Below are 18857 nucleotides of genomic sequence, written 5' to 3'. Positions count from 1 at the left end.
CGTTTTGTGACTGGCTAATTCCAGACCCGTCTCTGTTAGCCATTCGTGTATTATACGAGTTAACTCTTCAGCTATGTCTTTCACCTCTTCTTTATGTTTCGCTACTACCATTATCGCTATGTTGTCAGCGAATCCCACGACTGTTGCTCCTTCAGGTAATTGTAGCTTTAGTACCCCGTCGTACATGATGTTCCAGGTCGGTGGGCCAAGTACTGATCCTTGGGGGACGCCTCCTTTAACTTTATACATCTTAGTACCGTCCTCGGTGTCATATAATAAGATTCTGTCCTTTAAGTAGTCAGACATCATCCTTCTTATATGTAAGGGCACATCCTGCTTCCGGAATACCTCGTGTATTTCACTCCATCTGGCCGAATTGAATGCATTTTTGACATCCAATGTAACTATGGCGCTATACTTAATTTCCCCCTTCCATCTTTTCCCCTCTATCGCTGTTTGTGCAGTGTCAATCACTAAACCAACTGCGTCCAGGGTTGAACGCTTCTTTCTGAAGCCATATTGGAGTTCCGCTAATCCACCTTTTCCTTCTACAGAATGATCCATTTTGACACAGATAATGCGTTCCGGGATCTTACCTGGGTATCTAGCATGCAGAGCGGTCTGTATGATTAGGACTCCTGGGGTGGTTTCTTTTCCTTTGGCAGAAGCACTAGTCGCTGTTTCTTTCAGTTTGTGCGGAATGTTCCCTCTTCTAGACATGTATTGTACAAGTCTACGAAGACCTCTGGATGAGCGTGAATGGCATGCTTCAATGAAATATTCGGAATGCTATCCGGCCCTGGGGCCTTGTTGTTTCCTACCCATCTGCAGGCGGCTACCAATTCCTCAATCGTGATTGGTGGGATAGCCTCTTCATTCACACCTCTTTCGTCGACACTTGGTTCCTCTAGTTGCCTCGAGAACAGTGTTGCGAATACACTGAAAAAAACACAGCCATTTTAACTGAACTCGCACCAGTAATCCGTCATTGTACGAAGACTCGCAAAAATTACCGTAGAGTTCAGCAGTTTTTAAGAATCAGTTCGGTCGTTTCTGCTGATGTCCCGCGTAAGCGACCAATTTTACAAGCCGCGACTCGCCAAAATTACCAGTGGTACACCGTAGTTCTTACTGAACAGTCGTTACGGTGGCAGAACGGTTAAAACTACCGAACTTTACAGCAGAAACGACTGTGTTTTTTTCAGTGTACTCGGTGCAATAGTTCCGGGCATTTTGGTGAAGGCAAGTAGGTTCCTTTAATCTTCTTCATTACTATTTTATACGGTCGACCCCAAGGGTCTGTTTTGACCTCGTCTTGTAGTTCCTTGAGGCACCGTCGTTTGTTTTCGTGGATTTTCTTCTTGAGACTTCTTTTAGCGTCCATTATTTCTCGTCCGCGGCCATCTACTATTTCCTTGCCTATACCAGTTTTTTAGTATTTCTTCTTCGCCCGTTGTTCTCGTCTTCTGATCCAGTGGTACACACTACGTGAACGCGCAATCTCCTTGTCCTACCAGTATACCGATGGTCGTCTACTGTATACCACTCTTCGAGACAGCAACATCACATGTTCGGGTGATGTTTACCGTCACCTTCTCCGCCTTGCTGTTTGCTGTTCCAGACAGTTGCATTTCTTCTAGTGCTAACAGGAACATCTCCTTATCGCAATCCTTCGTTTTCCAACTAGCTCTATTGGTCGTTGTACTCGCACTGGGTCCCTGTTTTGATATTCCTACCTCCATTATTATGGCCTGGTGATCACTATGTGTGTAGTACTCACTTACTGTCCATGAAGCAACTGAGACAATAAGGCTGCTGCTAACAAACGTCAGGTCGACAATAGACCCTGCGTCTCCTCTTCTAAATGTTTGCGTGCATCTTTGATTAACTACGACTAAATCTACCAGAGCAATTGCTTCTAGGAGTATCCGACCTTTGTGGTTAGTCCTTATGCTGCCTTACTCCACAGCCCACGCATTGAAGTCGCCTGCAATCAGTACCGGTTCCCTCCTTACTGCGTCTTGTATGAGCTGACTAGCAGTTGTTTGAACTGTTCGATTGAAGCGTTAGGTGAAGCGTAGCAGCTGTAAACAGTGAAACCTGCTACCTTAGCCCGTATAAATCCTTCTTCACAGGTCTTCATTTTTCCACCGAAAGCATCATTTCCATATGCCCAGATCGCTGCTTTACCCGTAGTGTCCATTTCCCACGATGGTTTATCTAGATCCTCATAGTGTTCGCACACAATAGCTACGTCTACCTCTTTCTCGCGGACATACTGGTTGAGTAGGTCCTCTGCTGTCTCACTGGTTTAGATTTATTTGCACTATCTAAATTTCCGTTGGTTCTTCAGATCTTTTAATGCGGCTCGGTAGGATGGGCATGTATAGCTACCAGCACTCCATTCCGCACTCAAAACAGCATTTACTTCTGTCGTACGTCTCTGTACACTTTTTTGCAATGTGGCCAAAACCTAGGCATTCATAGCATCTAGGTGGTCGCATTTCTTGACTAATCTCCCTAATTCTGCAATTAACCCAACCTACTTTGAGCTTTCCCCTTGCGATCGCCTTTTGGGCAATCTGGGCACGCAGCTGTACGACGGCGGTCTGCGTATCTCCATAAGTCTTCCGGAGGGTCTTGAAAACTCAATATTCAGGGTTTCTAGAATATCCTGTTTAAAGGTAAGCATGTAAAGGTCTTTTATTTCAAAGACCACTTCATGCTGAAGCCTCTTAATTGTGGCTTCTTCTACTAGCACCGCTTTAACCGCTTCTTGAAGTTCCTGCGTTTTCACGTCTTTGGTGCGTCGTAGCTCCAAAAGAAGATCTCCTGCCACCCTTTTGCGTATCTTATTTACATTGTTACCAAGCACTATCAGATTGGAGTCCGCTTTTATTTTCCTTAAAATACCAGCGTACGAATTCCCCTCAGCAGCTTTTATAACAAGTGCATCAGGCCTAGTGGGTCTCTTTCGTTGTTTTCTAGTGTTATTTTTGTTCTTGGCACCAGTGCCTTCATGTATCTCCTTTTTCCTCTTCATTTCTTTCTTTTTCTCCTTTTTGGTGATAACCTCCTGCCAGGGTGGGTCTGATTTTTCTTCCGAAGACACCTGTTATTGGCTTTTTGATGTAACTACCACAGGGGATACTTCCTTATCTTTCTTCGTTTTATTAGCGTAGTTTTTTTATCGCTATTGTACCTGGCTTGGTAACATTGCCTTACGCTTATTTAGCGTTCTTGTCGTCACCGCGTTTGATGCATCTATCGTCTGTAATGACTTGTCCTTCTTCTGGATATGCTGCTGGTTCGTTAACATTTCCGCTTTACTTAATATCAATCCAAAGCTCCCCTTGCTCTTTTCCAGCGCCACTTGTCCTCTTTCAAGCCGCTTAACCTGTGAAACAATCCCCGATAGATTGATTTTAACAGACTTATGAATGTCGGATGCGTTTGACACACACACAACATTATCGATAGAGTCCAGCCTGTCTCGGATCTTCTTCTATATGCTTTCTCGTTCTCGCCTAGCATCCCGGATTGTATTCCAGATCTCGAGAGCTCCTTTTCCTGCTTTCTCTTCTTGCTCGGTTAAATTATTTATGCTCAATAATAGTCCTCATCCCGGTATGTGTCTGACCACCCTCGATCCCCCCGTGTATGGAGGCAGCTGACATGGCCCCAACACATGACTGTAAGCGGTGCCAGACTGGGAACATCATACCAGGGTATAGCACGCGATACTGCCCTAGCCCACCTCTACTCTCTTGAACCTCTCACCTTGAACAAAGTGCGTGGCTCTCTAGAGAGTTTTTGGCAGACATCAAGCAATATCACGCACTTGCCTTAGCCGATTGACCGGTACAGGCTATGTGCCTGGCCTCCCGTCTTGCCGTATGCGGGAGCCAAAGGTGGCTTAGGTCACTTTAGGTCGCAACCTCAGATTGACTCCCCACCTAGAATCTCCTTTTGGCAGATTACGGATTGCAGCGGCGGCCTAATTTGGTCCATGGTGCATATTTTATTTTTGCTCTACCTTCTGAAGTATATACCACAGCGAGCTCTCCCCCATCCGTCACCCGGGGGACGCGCCACGTACTGGTGTCAGGCTTCCCCGTGTATGTGTTTGTGTGTGTTTGTGTGTGTATATGAATGTGTTCTTTGTATGTTTATATGTATGTGTGTTTGTGTGTGTTTTGTGTGAGTGTGTGTGTGCGCTTGTGTATGTGTGTAAGCAAGCTCAGCACAAGTGGCCCTCGGTCACCGGATCCTTACAGGCACTTACATTAAACAATACTTTCGTGGGACCCGTCTATTTGTCTACTTTGTACAGTATCGACCGGTCATCCTCTGGACAGACTTAACCCCGACACCTACGTTCATCTGCATCGGGTGAGGGAGTCTGGGCTTAACTCAGTTACCTACGTTCCTCAGCATCAGTCTGGGGATATACTCCACCAATGTCAATAAAATTTGACATGCATATTCAGTTTTAGATTCTGAATTCGGGAAAAACAGTTATTTTGTATTTTTCTATTTTTTTTATGACCATTTTTAGGCACGACCACGACACAGAAGTGCCTTATAGTTTTGTCATCGAAAAATGTGTGAGATGCGATATCTCACGCAACTTTCGACCGATCGGGCTAAAATTTTGTGTGCGAAGTCCTCTCGTAATAGTGAGGTGACAAGTTTATTTTGGGCTCGATCCTGCATATATACGCAGAATGCGGTCACATCCAAAAATCGCTAAGAACGGTTTTTTGGCTCATACTCAAATTCTATGCATTCTACAAAAAAAAGTTATAGAGAAAAGTTGTAGATCACGAAAAAATACATCTTTTTCCTATTCACATTTAAGCGTGAAATTGCTTTTAATTCGAGTTAACAGGCTAAAATTAATTTTTGTATAATAAATCAGTATTCATCATAAAACTGTGAGGCTATATACATAAAAACGTTAAATGTAAAAGGTGTAGATATTTCAAAAACACAACTTTTTACCGTGACAAAGATTTTTTCAAAACGCTTATACATATACAACAACCCTAGAAACGATTTTTGGTACATATAATATAATAACAATTTCGGTGTGACACGCCCTATCTGGCCCAAAAGCTTAGCCGTCGTGCCTTACACTTAAAACGCGAAGCGTTTTGCGCGCTTCGCGATGCAAGGAGTGCGCGTGGCGCGCTAATTTGATTTTTGAAAAACACTATTTTTTACGTTTTTTTCAATTATCACATTGTTACAAACTATTCAGCTAAAATGCATTTAAATGATATTAAAATTACCTACTTTTCCTCGTTTGGTTCTCGGAATCGACCGCTTTATTCCGCAAATAAAATGAAAAAAGTGTTAAGATATCAAGGTTAAAATTTTTTTTTGAAATTTTTTTTTTCTTATATTTCTGAAACAATGTAGCAAATGCTTCAAAATTTCATTTGGTCATTTACTATAAAAAAATCAATCTGCTGCTAAAATTTTAAACGATTTTGTCGAGCGGCTCTCAAGTAAAGAGCTAACATGTAAAAGCCATTTTTCTTAAAACTTTTGCTTCTTTTTAGAGGAGTGTCGTTTTTAATAAGAATATTTCGATAATAAAAAATTTTGACTTTTTAAAATTAAAGAAAAAAACAAGATAGTAGACAATTTTAAATGATAGTAGAACCAATATTTGCTTACCTATCATTTAATATCGGGACGATCACTAGGTGTTTCTTGTCCTTGCTCAGAAACGAGTACTACAGTTGCCCGCTTACGAATGGGGCTAACACGGTGTACAGGTTTGCCCTACTGTTGGATTACCAACTTCTTGCTATTGACGTTAGAGCCTGGCTTATGTTTGTTTTGTTTTCAGCTGGTGTATAAGGTGTGTGTATATTGTATTCAAATTTTGAGTGTCTTCCTTCTTATTAATACCGTTTTCTTGTAGGTGTATGTGTAGCATTTTAGAAACTAGGCATATGGAAAAGAAGCGTGTTAAGAGCGTTTTAATTCAAGCGTCTTCCTCATCTACGGCAATGTGAATAGTGGCCGTCGTCGATCGTTTCTCCAAGATCGTGTCGTAGATATAAGCCTGTGGCTCTGCAGCCCTGCCAAAGATCTGCGAAGGTCATGACCACCACAGTTGGCTCTTTTAAAGCTGAATGTGTGTCAGGCCACGTTTAGCAGAGTCTGCTGGATTTGAGGAAGAGCGAACGTGTCTCCAGTAAGTAGATGGTAGCGGTGTCATTATCTTACTAACGCGGTTCGCCGCGAAGACCTTCTAGGAACTGGGTGAACCACTGAGCAAGGCCAGTACGACTCAAAAGTCCGGCCAGCAGTAGACAGGTTTCCATCGTCATCGAAGTTCGCCTACGTCTTTAGCAGAAGCTTGACTAGAAGGAGAGCGCTACCGAGTTCTAGGCAAGGAAGAGTTATTGCCTTGCCTGGAGCAACTTCGCTCTTGTAAGTGACCAGGGTATATCAACGAACTCCTTAAGTGTCCATGGTAACGAGGTAGATGGCTGCAGTGTATGCTTTCTCAGAGGCGTCTGAAAAGCCGTGAAGCTGGACTGGTGACGTGCTCGTGTTTCCGAACCGTTGAGTCACTTGCAACTGCCCCAGAAGAGGAAGCTTCTCTCGAAACCTCTTCTCTAATCGAACCGAAACTGGTAATACTTATAGGTCGCTGACAAATCCGGCTCGAAGGACCATATTACGGATCGTGAGTTTTTCGCAAAATTCGCTTCCGATATTCGCGACCGCGTTGAGATTGATGGTGGGCTTGTGTGTAAGGACAAAGGAATAGTGGAGAGTAATCGGGTTTAGATTGTTTGTTTGACAACTAAACTTTGTTGCTCGGAAATGTGTGCTACACGCGTGGGTGTGATAATCCCTAACCACAATAATAATTGAATGTTCAAATGGATCTAAGTGTATATGCGCACGAAAGAAAGCGTTCATTACTGAGCTTAATTTTTGGAAGTACTCGCGATAAGGTCAGCCCGAACATAGAGCAACCGCCGATGCTCGCTCTCGTTTTGTTGGCCTTGGTCCCAATAGTGGCAGGTGTCACTATTGTCGCATTACGGTTCACGCAGGATCCCAGGGCGACCTAACAGTCACTCACGGGAATCGCGCGTCGCGCTAAGCAATGTTACCGGAAGAGTGTGCTGTCAGACCAAGAAAAAATCATGGCCGAGCGTAAGCTAGCAGCTGACAACAGTTTTTTTTTATCAATGAGCATTTAATATTAAACATACTTTCGGCCAGGAATAAAGAAAAGAACCGCTGCCAATTCATCGGCATGTATGTAGCTTTCTCTAACTAAATTTGTAGTTCCAATAAATAAAATATTGTTTGAATATACAGTATGTTAATGCATTTATTATTGTTTTCAAATAGATAATCCACACACGCAAAAACCCTAAAATTCAAGTCGAGACGCACAAGGGCAATCGTATGCTATGCTGTCGCATATATTATAACAGCGAGGAATAATCTCAGTGCTCCTCATAGCTATAGATATAGTAGCCGATGTTAAATTCGTCGTTGATTCTTGTTATTCCTTTGAATCCTCCGTTTCTATATACATACATGACGCGCCGGGGATAAAGTACTAACTTTATGCAGGGGTGTGTTAAAAAATGTTATTTTTTATAATATTGAATCTGATCTATTTTTTATAATAATGAACTGACTAAACTCGAAAAAAAAAGAATTACAAATTTTATCAATTGATATTATTAATTTTAATTATTTTGCTGAAGATGCAACTTTCTTAACAAAATACTATAGTACTTACCAGAACGAGGGGTACAAAAGAAGTTTATCGAACATGAGCGGGTGAGTGGGAAAAAATTCGCAAAATTCGCAAGGGAGGCATTTTAACGACGTGCAACGACACTCCTCTAAAAAGAAGCAAAAGTTTTAAGAAAAATGGTTTTTACATTTTAGCTATTTACTTAAGAACTGCTCGACGAAATCGTTTAAAATTTTAGCAGCAGACAGCTTTTTTACAGTAAATCACCTAATATAAGTTTGAAGCATATGACTACATTGTTTTAGAGATATAAGGAAAAAAAAATGTTCAAAAAAAAAAATTGAAACCTTGATATCTTAAGAATCATAGGGGTTTGAAAGCTGTACAATGAACTTAGCCAAAACACATAAAATACCTACTTTTTCCCAAAATCTCAAGTGCTGTAATGCCCTATACACGATCCGGCGTGTAACTTCCTAGAACATATACATTTAAAAAAAATCCTAAAAAACATCCGACTCTGCCTATACAGCGAGCGCACGGAATATTTCGGCCGTCCCCACTCTTCTCACCTCCTACGAAACCAGCAGCTACGCAGTAGTCAACGCAGCGACGGCAGGCCATCGACGCGCATGTGTGCGTGCGCGTCCCCCTTCTCTCTAATATAAATGAGCTGCTTCCTCCAGATATTCACAAGCTGCGAATCAGGGCAAGGCTGGAGGCAAAGAGGAGGAAAGGATGCCGCTCTTTTGTGAGGGATGGTAGGATCCTCATCCGTTCTGGCGAAGACAATGAACGAGCCACCATCATCACTACAGAGGCTGATCTGGAAGATTTTTTAGCCCGAACACCGCCAATAGCCAACACGGACACCACACATTAAAACACTTACATATCATTCCACCAAAACCACCGTCTAAAACATCAAACACATCCACATCTACATCTAAAGCGTCTCTGTCTGGGGGTCTCAGGGTCTGTCATCTCAATGCGAACTCCCTTACGGGTCACATTGAGATGATCAGGTTCTTCTTGTCCACTCGTTCCCCCTTCCACGTAGTGGCTGTGACCGAGACCTGGCTAAGCGACAAGATATCGTCCATCCCTTCACTGGACGATTACACTCTTTACAGACGGGACAGAAACAGGAACGGTGGAGGTGTGGCTCTCTACATCCATCACTCACTGACAGCTTGTATCATCTCGTCATCTGATGGTGAATGGTCGGGCAAACCAGGTAAGCCGGAGTATCTTTTCTGTGAAATCACAGCTAAGGGAATATCGCCCATCTTCGTGGGGGTTGTGTATCGCCCTCCTCATTCTCCCTTTATCCAGGGATCTAACTTTATTGAGCAACTAACAACACACATGCACAACTACTCCACGAAGGTCATCATGGGTGATTTCAATGCTGACCAACTTTCCTCGTCTGAAGACGCCAATTTCATCAAGGCTTTCATCGACGAGAACTCCCTTATTTCTGTGCCATATGGTGCAACTCATCATAGACCCTGGACGTAAACGTCACCCGTGGTTCACCGCGGCTCTTCGTGACCTTTTAACTGAAAGGAATAGGCTCTACAGGCGTTTTCGCAGAAGTCGTCTACCTTGGGATCTATACTTTTATAGAATCGCAAGGGATGACGCTCATCAACGGGTTGAGGAAGCCAGGCTGACTTACTATTATTCACGCTTGTCTACTCTAACCGACGTTGCAGAGATATGGAGAGAACTTGAAAATCTTGGCATTACCACCTCTAAATCTTCTCCACCTGCTCGGTTCTCTCCAGATGCTCTCAACGAACACTTCAGTTCCATCTCAAATGACCCTCAAGCTCCATCTATCGAGGAGTATCTGCGGACCCTCGAGAGTCTAGACCTCCCTGAACACTTTATCTTCAGGGCCATCACAGAATCGGACGTGTTAGCTGCAGTTTCACATTTCAATACCCAGGCCAGGGGAAGCGATGGCATCCCACAGGTTGTAATCTCTAAAGCACTACCAATACTCACTCCTTTAATCTGTCAAATTTTCAACCTGTCTTTGAGTGAGGCATGTTTTCCCTCTGCCTGGAAATCATCGCTCGTAAGAGCATTAAACAAGATCAACTCTCCTACAGCTGTAACTGACTACCGACCGATTTCCCTACTTTGCTTTCTATCCAAGGCGCTGGAGTGGCTGGTGCACAATCAAATCTCTGAATACCTTGAAACTAGACTCTATCTTGATAGTTTCCAAACTGGTTTTCGCACTGGCCACAGCACGCAGTCCGGCTTGATTAAGCTGACTGATGATGTCAGGCTTGGAATGGACAGGAAGAAGGTCACCCTTCTGCTTCTTTTTGATTTTAGCAAGGCGTTTGATACAGTGTGTCACGTCAGGCTACTCAGAAAGCTACCCTCCTTCGGCTTCTCCAAGCAGGTTATCCGCTGGCTTGCATCTTACCTTTCTGGTAGAGAACAGGCCGTCATTGGTGACAACAACGAACTCTCTACATTCCTACCACTAAACACCGGTGTCCCACAGGGGTCAGTCTTGGGCCCCTTATTGTTCGCGTTATACATCAATGACATTGGCCTCTGCCTTGACTCAGATGTATCCCATCTAGTCTACGCGGATGATCTGCAAATCTACTGTCAATGCCCCCTTGAGGAGCTCGATTCCTGTTCTGACAAAGTGAGTGCTAACGCCGAGAGGATAATGGGCTGGGCAGCACTAAACAGACTTAAGCTGAATGTTAGTAAGACTAAGGCGATCGTCCTGGGCTCACCCTACTATATCAATGCTCTACCTTCTACTGCTAACACCTATATAAATATAGGGGGGGCCCAGGTCAACTTTGAATCATCTGTGCGCAACCTGGGGCTGGTGCTTGACTCAAAACTTACGTGGAAAGAGCACGTTACACAAACTTGTAAACGTGCTCACTCTTTAATGTATCGGCTATATTTCTTTCGGAAGAGCACTAGCCTCAGGTTGCGCCAACATTTAGTGCAAGCACTCCTATTTCCCCTCATCGACTACTGCTCACTTGTTTACTGCGACCAGACTCAAGAGCTTGACTTAAAACTGCAGAGGCTTGTCAATACGGGAATCCGATACATCTATGGTGTAAAGAGGGTCGAGCACATCTCCCCTTACAGGCGTGAGTTGCAATGGCTCACCACCGCCGGACGTAGGAAGTACTTCATGGCCTGTTTTCTTAGAAAAATTTTCAACACCTCAATACCAGCTTATCTACTAGCCTATTTTGACTTCCACGTCGCACTCAGGCCCGTCAGGGGCGAGGTGACTCCACTGGACATCCCGTCCTTCAAGACGGAGACGCTGAGGAATTCATTTTTCATCAGCGCCTCCTACCTCTGGAACAGCCTTCCATCTCAGCTTCGCGACACACTATCCATATCACACTTCAAACAAGCAACTAAAAATTATTTCTTTAATTTGGAAAACACATAAACATCGCACAAACATACATACATTCTCTTTCATCTCATGTCATCTCTCAACATCACACACACCTTATACTATATACCCTTACACAAATTTTATTTATTCCTTTATCATAATACACTATATTTGTTATATGTACAACAAAATGTACAAAAATAAAGAGCAATTAATCTAATCTAATCTAATCTCTCCAGCTACCAAGCCAGCATTAGCAGCAGCGCGTTGCCTAACAGTATTTATATGTATATGTGAGCGTAAGCGAGCGACGGCGAGTCGTGCGCATCCGAGTATGTTTGTATGAATGATAAATGTAAATATGAATGAATGATAGTATGATTGTGTGAATGTGTGAATATTTTCGGCGGCTCGATCAGCGCTCGCTTAGCGCCCTATAAAAGGCCATGCGAGGCCTGTGTTCAATCACTAGCAGCAGCATTTTCAAGCGCCCTAGTCTGCTCTGGCTGCACTTTTAAGCGCCTTAGTATATATACAGAAATCTACTGCAAAATTAAGCGTAGAATTTAATAATTATAAAATTCGAGCAGCACTTTTAAGCGCTCTAACATATACTCTACTGCAAAATTAAACGTAGAATTTAATAATATTTAATAATCGCATAGCAGAAGTCTTCATCAAAAAATAAACAAAATTGTAACTAAATCTGATTTAAAAAGAATAATAGCAATAATAGGCATTATTCTTATGTTAAATTATTTTTGTTAATATACACACTATTTTAAATATAAACAAGAGTTTATAATTATTGCGTTGCATATCCATTACCCACAATCCCGGACCTACTATTATTATTATTATTTAATTCATTTAAAATCAATTTTCTTTTTATATTATTCGTTCCTCTCTTAAAAAAATGATGGACTTGGTTGTGAAGCCTTTAATACGTGATTCTGATTGGTTGCTATGGTCGGTTGCCTAGGTAACAGATGAGAACCCGCACGCTTTAAATTCATAACCCTCATAACAGTCATAACCCTGGTAGAAATTTTTCAGGTGTTTAAAAGAAAATGAAATGAGGTTAAATAGTATGAAATCTGAATAGCGGATTCAGAAAAAAATATATGCAATATTACCAACAAGAAATCTTGATAAATTAATCATTACCAAAAGTGTAGTATTGAAACATGTGCATTGAAAAGTGTCACCCTAACCCTATTTGAAGTAGGTAATAATGTGTGTGTGTGTGTGTGTGTGTGTGTGTTATTTAGTTTTTTTTTAAATATAAGTGAGAAGTGCAATTAAAAGAATAAAAAGTATAAAGATATATTGTGTCTCCGTGCCCAAAGTCGCCCACGGTGAGGTTTAAGAAGTGAATTTAAAGAAAAGTTCAGTATCCGAGTCAGTGAATTTGAGTTTATCACTACAATGCCCTTTAAATTTTAAAATATGTAATCTAGATAATTGAACTGTTTTCATTCATATTTTCACACCAACGGCAATGTGAATTTTTTAATTTAGCGGCTCACATTTTGCTTATAGACAGTCACGCAGTAACTACTATCTCTAGCACATTGTATTTCCGGTTTCCGTATTTTTACCTGGAGAAAATGATAAATATTTTGGCTTTTTTGTTAAGGCATTAATGAGAATATTTACTTTTAATAGTTGTGAGAGATTTTGAGATTTTTCCATTGCATTGCATTTGCTCTCATTTAAAAACTAATTTCTAGAGAGCTCATTTTTTGCATATATATTTCTGTTTTGGTTGTGAAAATATTTAAAGTTGAATTGACCTTAAGTGAAATACTTTTGATTTCGACTTCAACACCCATGATAATTATTTAGTTATTCACATCAGTGTCGGAATCGAAATAAAAAGTATTTCAGTTAAGGTTAATTGAACTTTGTATATTGTTTCATTGACACAAAATAAATCTATATGTAAAATATGTGCTCTCTAGACCCGTTAGTTTTCGAATGAGAGCAAATGCAAAAATAGAGAAATAGGCATCGATCTCAAAATCTCTCACGACTGTTAAGAGTTAAAATTCTTATTAATGTCTTGACAAGAAAGGCAAAATATTTATCACTTTCTTCATGTAAAAATACACTGAAAACCAAAAATACAATGTGCTAGAGATAGTATTTACTGCGTAATTGCCTATAAGCAAAATGTGACCCGCCAAATTAAAAAATTCACATGTGCCTCAATGTGAAAATATGAATGAAAACAGTTAAATTAAAATCATCTGGATTACATGTTTTTATAGGTAGCATATCAAGTATCTGTGTAAAATTTCAATTGCCTAGCTTTTTTACAATGCAAATGAATAGGGTTGTAATAATAGGCTTATACTCACTGACTCTTCTACTGAACTTTTCTTCAAATTCACTTCTCAGACCTTAACGACAACGACTTTGGGCGTTGTTAATATATTTATATTAAAAGTATTACAGAATATGGTAACATATGGTAGGTAATATGGTAAAAATATTAGCAGAAATTAGTGTACCCAAAACTTATGTTGTTTTTTCTACCAGGGTTATTAGACATAGATAGAATAAGGAGCGCGCGAAGCGCGCCTTCATTCCTAGTAAATAATAATTTAAAGTAAAATCGATTTATTCCAAATCTGAATTCGGATCCACGGTTCAGATTTGCAAATGTTTATTACTTTTTATAATAAATATTAGACTTATTATTTCATTTATTAAAATCTAATATTAAAAAAGTACCAAGGACCAGTAAGAAAAAGTGATGAGCGTTTCAATGGCGATCCTGCCAGGATTGTTGGTTTTTAAAATGGATGTGCAACACTTAAAGTAAAATCAATAATAATTAAAGCTTTCCTATTGATAAAAATATTTACCGTTTTGTACCACTAGCAAGATACAGATCTGTTCTACGTACAGTCTGTTTATTTTGCAGTCATTGAAAATTATAAAATATAAATTTATCCAAACATTATAAAACTAATGCGACGCATACCAACCGATCAATGGATCATAGAATCCACAAAGCAAAACCGGGAGAATGAGATTAACCGAAAGGTTCAATTATTAAAAATTTCAAGAGCTTTAGATGTCCTATTTTTTCGTTCACGATCTCAAGATCAAAGGATAAAAGATCTTGAATTTTAAATTGCAATCTTAAACAATAAATTGAATGATACAACTAACGAAAATATTCAATATAAAATAAGACGCAATAAAATCTTAAATAAATTAAAAGACGAAAGTGATAACCAGACCCGACTTTTATATACAGGGTGTCCCATTTTAATTTACCACCCCCTAGAACTGGTTAATAATTTGCTCTGAGAAAAAAATGTTTCAAATAAAATTTGTTGGGTTCGAAGGGGGACATCTTTCGGCTATTTTAGCTGTGACCTTGAACATGACCTTCAAGGTCATTTGAAAGTCAAGACCAAATTTTCATATGAAATGTGCATATTTTTATGGCGGATTCGGATTCTACTAAAAAAGAGAAACACTTTTTGTCCGAATCATTTTTTGAAAAAATCCCAAATTTTTGTTGTAAACGGTTTTAAAAAAGTTGAAAAAATCACTAGATATCTCTTATTGCCCCACCCTTTAAAAGAAGTTAAAAATTTTACATTTTATCCGAGGAATTAGAAACGTACACAATTTTACAAATTTAAGTCCAAGTATGACCTTAGCCATGAACTTGTCCTTAACCAACAAGGTCATTCGAAGGTCAGTCAATTTATTTAACGGTAATCCTCGATTTTTATTCCGGCAATTGAAGCTTGGCTATGACCTTGACCTCGAACCTTAAATTCATTTTAAGAAAGAACCATCACTTTAATGGAAAATACTCTCTTTTTCAAAGAAATGAAATTACCAAAAAATTTATTAACAGAACCAAAGTTCATTAGAACGCTAATCTGATTCATTTTTTATCACATGGGGGAAGTTTGCAATCTTCGGGGTGTGTTTGACATTCTCTGGGGCAAGTTTGCAATCTTCGGGGTATGTTTGACATTCTCTGGGGCAAGTTTTACGTCATCTGCGGAAAATTTGACATCATCTGGGGCAAGTTTACGGTCACAACTGGGACAAGTTTGACATCATCTGGGGCAAGTTTGAGCAGTAAGGGGCATGTTTTCAACTGAGAATCAAAATCAAGCTTAGTTTTTTTAATGAAAATTGTACATATTTTAAATCATATTCAGATTCTCTGATAAAGTACGCATCTTTTTAAGAAATATTTTTCTCGTAAATGCTTTATTTCTCGCTAAAAGACATTTTTTTGCTTCGTTATCGTTCTATTGGTAAAGCTTGTAAATTCTTACAGCTCCTCAAAGCTTCTCATCATTAGGTTTTCATTGACTTTCTGAATTTCAGAGCAGAAAAATACTTATAATAAATTATTTCTAGTAAGATTAAATATTCCCTAAAAAATCTACCTACAACAGATAAAGGCTGACTACACGCCAGTAGAGATAGTCAACATGATCAAGATTCTGGGAGAATGTCACGACAATTACAAGGCTGCAGCGAGGCTGTACGCTGAAAGGTATCCGGACGCTCGTCATCCTACTAGGAGGAATATTAAACTTCTAACGATAAGAGCTCAAGGAGGTAACTTAAGAAGGAAGAGGCGACGGACGGGCCCAAGAGAGCATATTGCACTTGGGGTTCGTGCTGTAATTGCCGAGGATCCTCATATTTCGACGCGACAAATTCAGCGAATGCATGGAGTACCCAGATCAACAGTTTCCCGTTTATTGCGTCATTTTAGATTTCATCCATATCACTTGCACCTTACACATGCCATTGAGCCTGGTGATCCTGCCAGGCGACTTAGATTCTGTCAATGGGCGGAAACACGAATGCGCATAGATCCATTTTTCTTTAATCGGACTCTCTTTACAGACGAGGCAAAGTTCGACAATATGGGAGGAGTTAATCTTCATAACGCGCATTATTATGCAGAAGAAAATCCACATTGGCAGCGAGATCACCGTACACAAAGACGGTGGTCAATTAATGTTTGGGCGGGCATAGTTGGGGAATACGTTGTGGGTCCAATTTTTTATGACCGTAATTTAAACGGCGAGCTTTATTTAGATATTCTCGAGAACCAAATTCCACCTCTTCTAGAAAACATTCCGCTAGAAATAAGGCGAGACATGTGGTTCCAGCAAGATGGTGCTCCCGCTCATCGTAGACTACTTGTCAGGAGATTTCTGAACGCGACATACCCAAATAGTTGGATTGGAATTGGTAGTCCAATCTGTGAATTCCCTGCGCGATCGCCAGATTTGACCCCATTGGACTTCTTTCTGTGGGGGGCCGTGAAGCAGAGAGTTTACGCGGAAGCCCCGACGACGGCACAAAATATGATGGAGAGAATTGTTGCAGCATTCCAGGCGTTCACCCCACAAACATTAATAGATGTCCAAAGAAGTTTTCGGCAGAGAATACAAATGTGCATTCAACAAAATGGGCAATTGATAGAGCACTTGAGGCGTTGAAATTTCCGTGACTAGCTGAACGAAGGGGTCTTGCCTCAAGTGGCTGGACGTGAAGGTCTTGCCTTAAGTGGTTGGACGTGAAGGTCTTGCCTTAAGTGGCTGGATAGGGTCTTGCCTTAAGTGGTTGGACGGGGTCTTGCCTTAAGTGGCTGGACGTGAAGGTCTTGCCTTAAGTGATCAAAAGGATACCTCTGTCTTTGTTTGAAGCTAGTAACATTCATCTAAAACAGCTTATTTCTAGGACAAATTCTCTTTTCAGTTAAAGGGAGAGCTACCTATTGATGATCAAAAAATGGTTAAGACAAAAAGTGTTACTTTTTTGGTAGAACCCGAATCTGTGATAAATCTTATTCAAATAACCTTGAAGGTCATGTTCAAGGTCACAGCTGGAATAGCCAAAAGATGCCCCCCTTCTAACCCAACAAATTTTATTTGAAACATTTTATTCTCAGAGCAAATTTTTAACTTCTTTTAAAGGGTGGGGCAATAAGAGATATTAGTGATTTTTTCAACTTTTTTAAAGCCATTTACAACAAAAATTTGGGGATTTTTAAAAAAATGATTCAGACAAAAAGTGTTTCTCTTTTTTAGTAGAATCCGAATCCGCCATAAAATATGCACATTTCATATGAAAATTTGGTCTTGACTTTCAAATGACCTTGAAGGTTATGTTCAAGGTCGCAGCTAAAATAGCCAAAAGATGCCCCCCTTCGAACCCAACAAATTTTATTTGAAACATTTTTTTCTCAGAGCAAATTATTAACCTGTTTTAGGTGGTGGTAAATTAAAATGGGACACCCTGTATACTTGTAAATGATATGAAAAATGTTAAGAAAATCAATAAAGAACTAAATATACACCATGAAATTATTTTAAATCTTATTCAGGATTTTATTAGTGTCCAGAAAAAGTTGTGTTCATTATAAATACAATAACGTTTCTTTTTATATAACAATTTAAACATTATACAGACGTATACGGAGGCATGAACGAAATCAAAATGGCGGTATCGGGTAACACCATATTTTCCAGTACGCTTCGAAAAAGCGCCATGATCACCCGTAGTGTAGCCGCGAAAGAACTAAAATTACAATTAAACGAAACCCTTAATGCAGTACTTACTACAGATGACGCGAACCAGTCAATAATCGACGATCCCTCATCAAACGCCAACTGGTCACGGAAAGTACACGAAGTACTAAGCTATCTGCTAGAAAAGGCAGACGAAACGTCAGGAATCGACTCAATCAAAGAATTTGGTACTAATATAGATACAAATATGATGAAATCATAATACATATAAATGATAAAATTGAAAAATTATCTTATAAAAGCAAAAGTTTATTAGAATCAAACATGGATCATCGCTATATAGAGATACTCGAGGAGGATACAACGATGAATGTTGATTCTCACTCACCTTATTTAAATGAATTATGGTATCGACAAAATGATCGTAATTCATTAGTTGATGATCCATACGATATTACTGATATGGAAATAAACGAAAAAATTAAATCCTGTGTAGTAAAAAATCCAGAAACGATCAATAAACTAAGAAATTTAATTCAAAAATATCGTAAAGTATTCTATAAAAAACTTGGAAGATTAGTTGGTTTTGAATATAAATTAAAATTAAAAGAAAATCCTGAACCTTTCTTCATTCCTCCGTATCCAGTATATATAAATATGAAAAGTAAGTTACGGGAGCAAATTGAAGTAATGCTAAATTGGAAAATTATACGTCGGTCAAGTAGTAATTTCATAAGTCCATTTTACCGGTAATAAAAAAGAACAATACAATTCGTTTATGTTTAGATGCACGCAAAGTAAATGAAATGTTAGAGGGTGATCTTGAATCACCCCAAAACATAGAAGAACTTCTACAACAATGTCACGGTGTAGAATTCATGTCGAGTCTCGATTTAACGTCAAGTTTTTGGCAAATACCTCTAAGCGAGGAAAGTAAGCAATACACTGCATTCGTGTTCGAAGGAAAATTATACGAATTTGAAGTAGTTCCTTTCGGTACAAAAATAAGCAGTGCAGCTTTAATTCGCGGTTTATTTAACGTTACAAAAAATCTCGGTGATTTCATATTAAATTTCGTGGATGATTTTCTGTGCATCTCAAAAAGGGAAAAAGATCACTTGAATCATTTAGAAAGATTATTTGAAAGTTTAATTAAATGGAATTT

The 18857-nt window shown here is 39.7% G+C and overlaps 1 protein-coding gene across 1 annotated transcript in view; it reads left to right on the top strand.

The window, feature by feature from the left end:
- The window catches only part of Eif4g (eukaryotic translation initiation factor 4 gamma), a 163969-nt gene that overhangs the window by 74598 nt on the left and 70514 nt on the right, over positions 1-18857 (top strand).

Source organism: Nasonia vitripennis (assembly GCF_009193385.2).
Source record: "Nasonia vitripennis strain AsymCx chromosome 1 unlocalized genomic scaffold, Nvit_psr_1.1 chr1_random0002, whole genome shotgun sequence".
NCBI lineage: Eukaryota > Metazoa > Arthropoda > Insecta > Hymenoptera > Pteromalidae > Nasonia > Nasonia vitripennis.
This window is presented reverse-complemented; position numbering and strand designations above follow the sequence as displayed.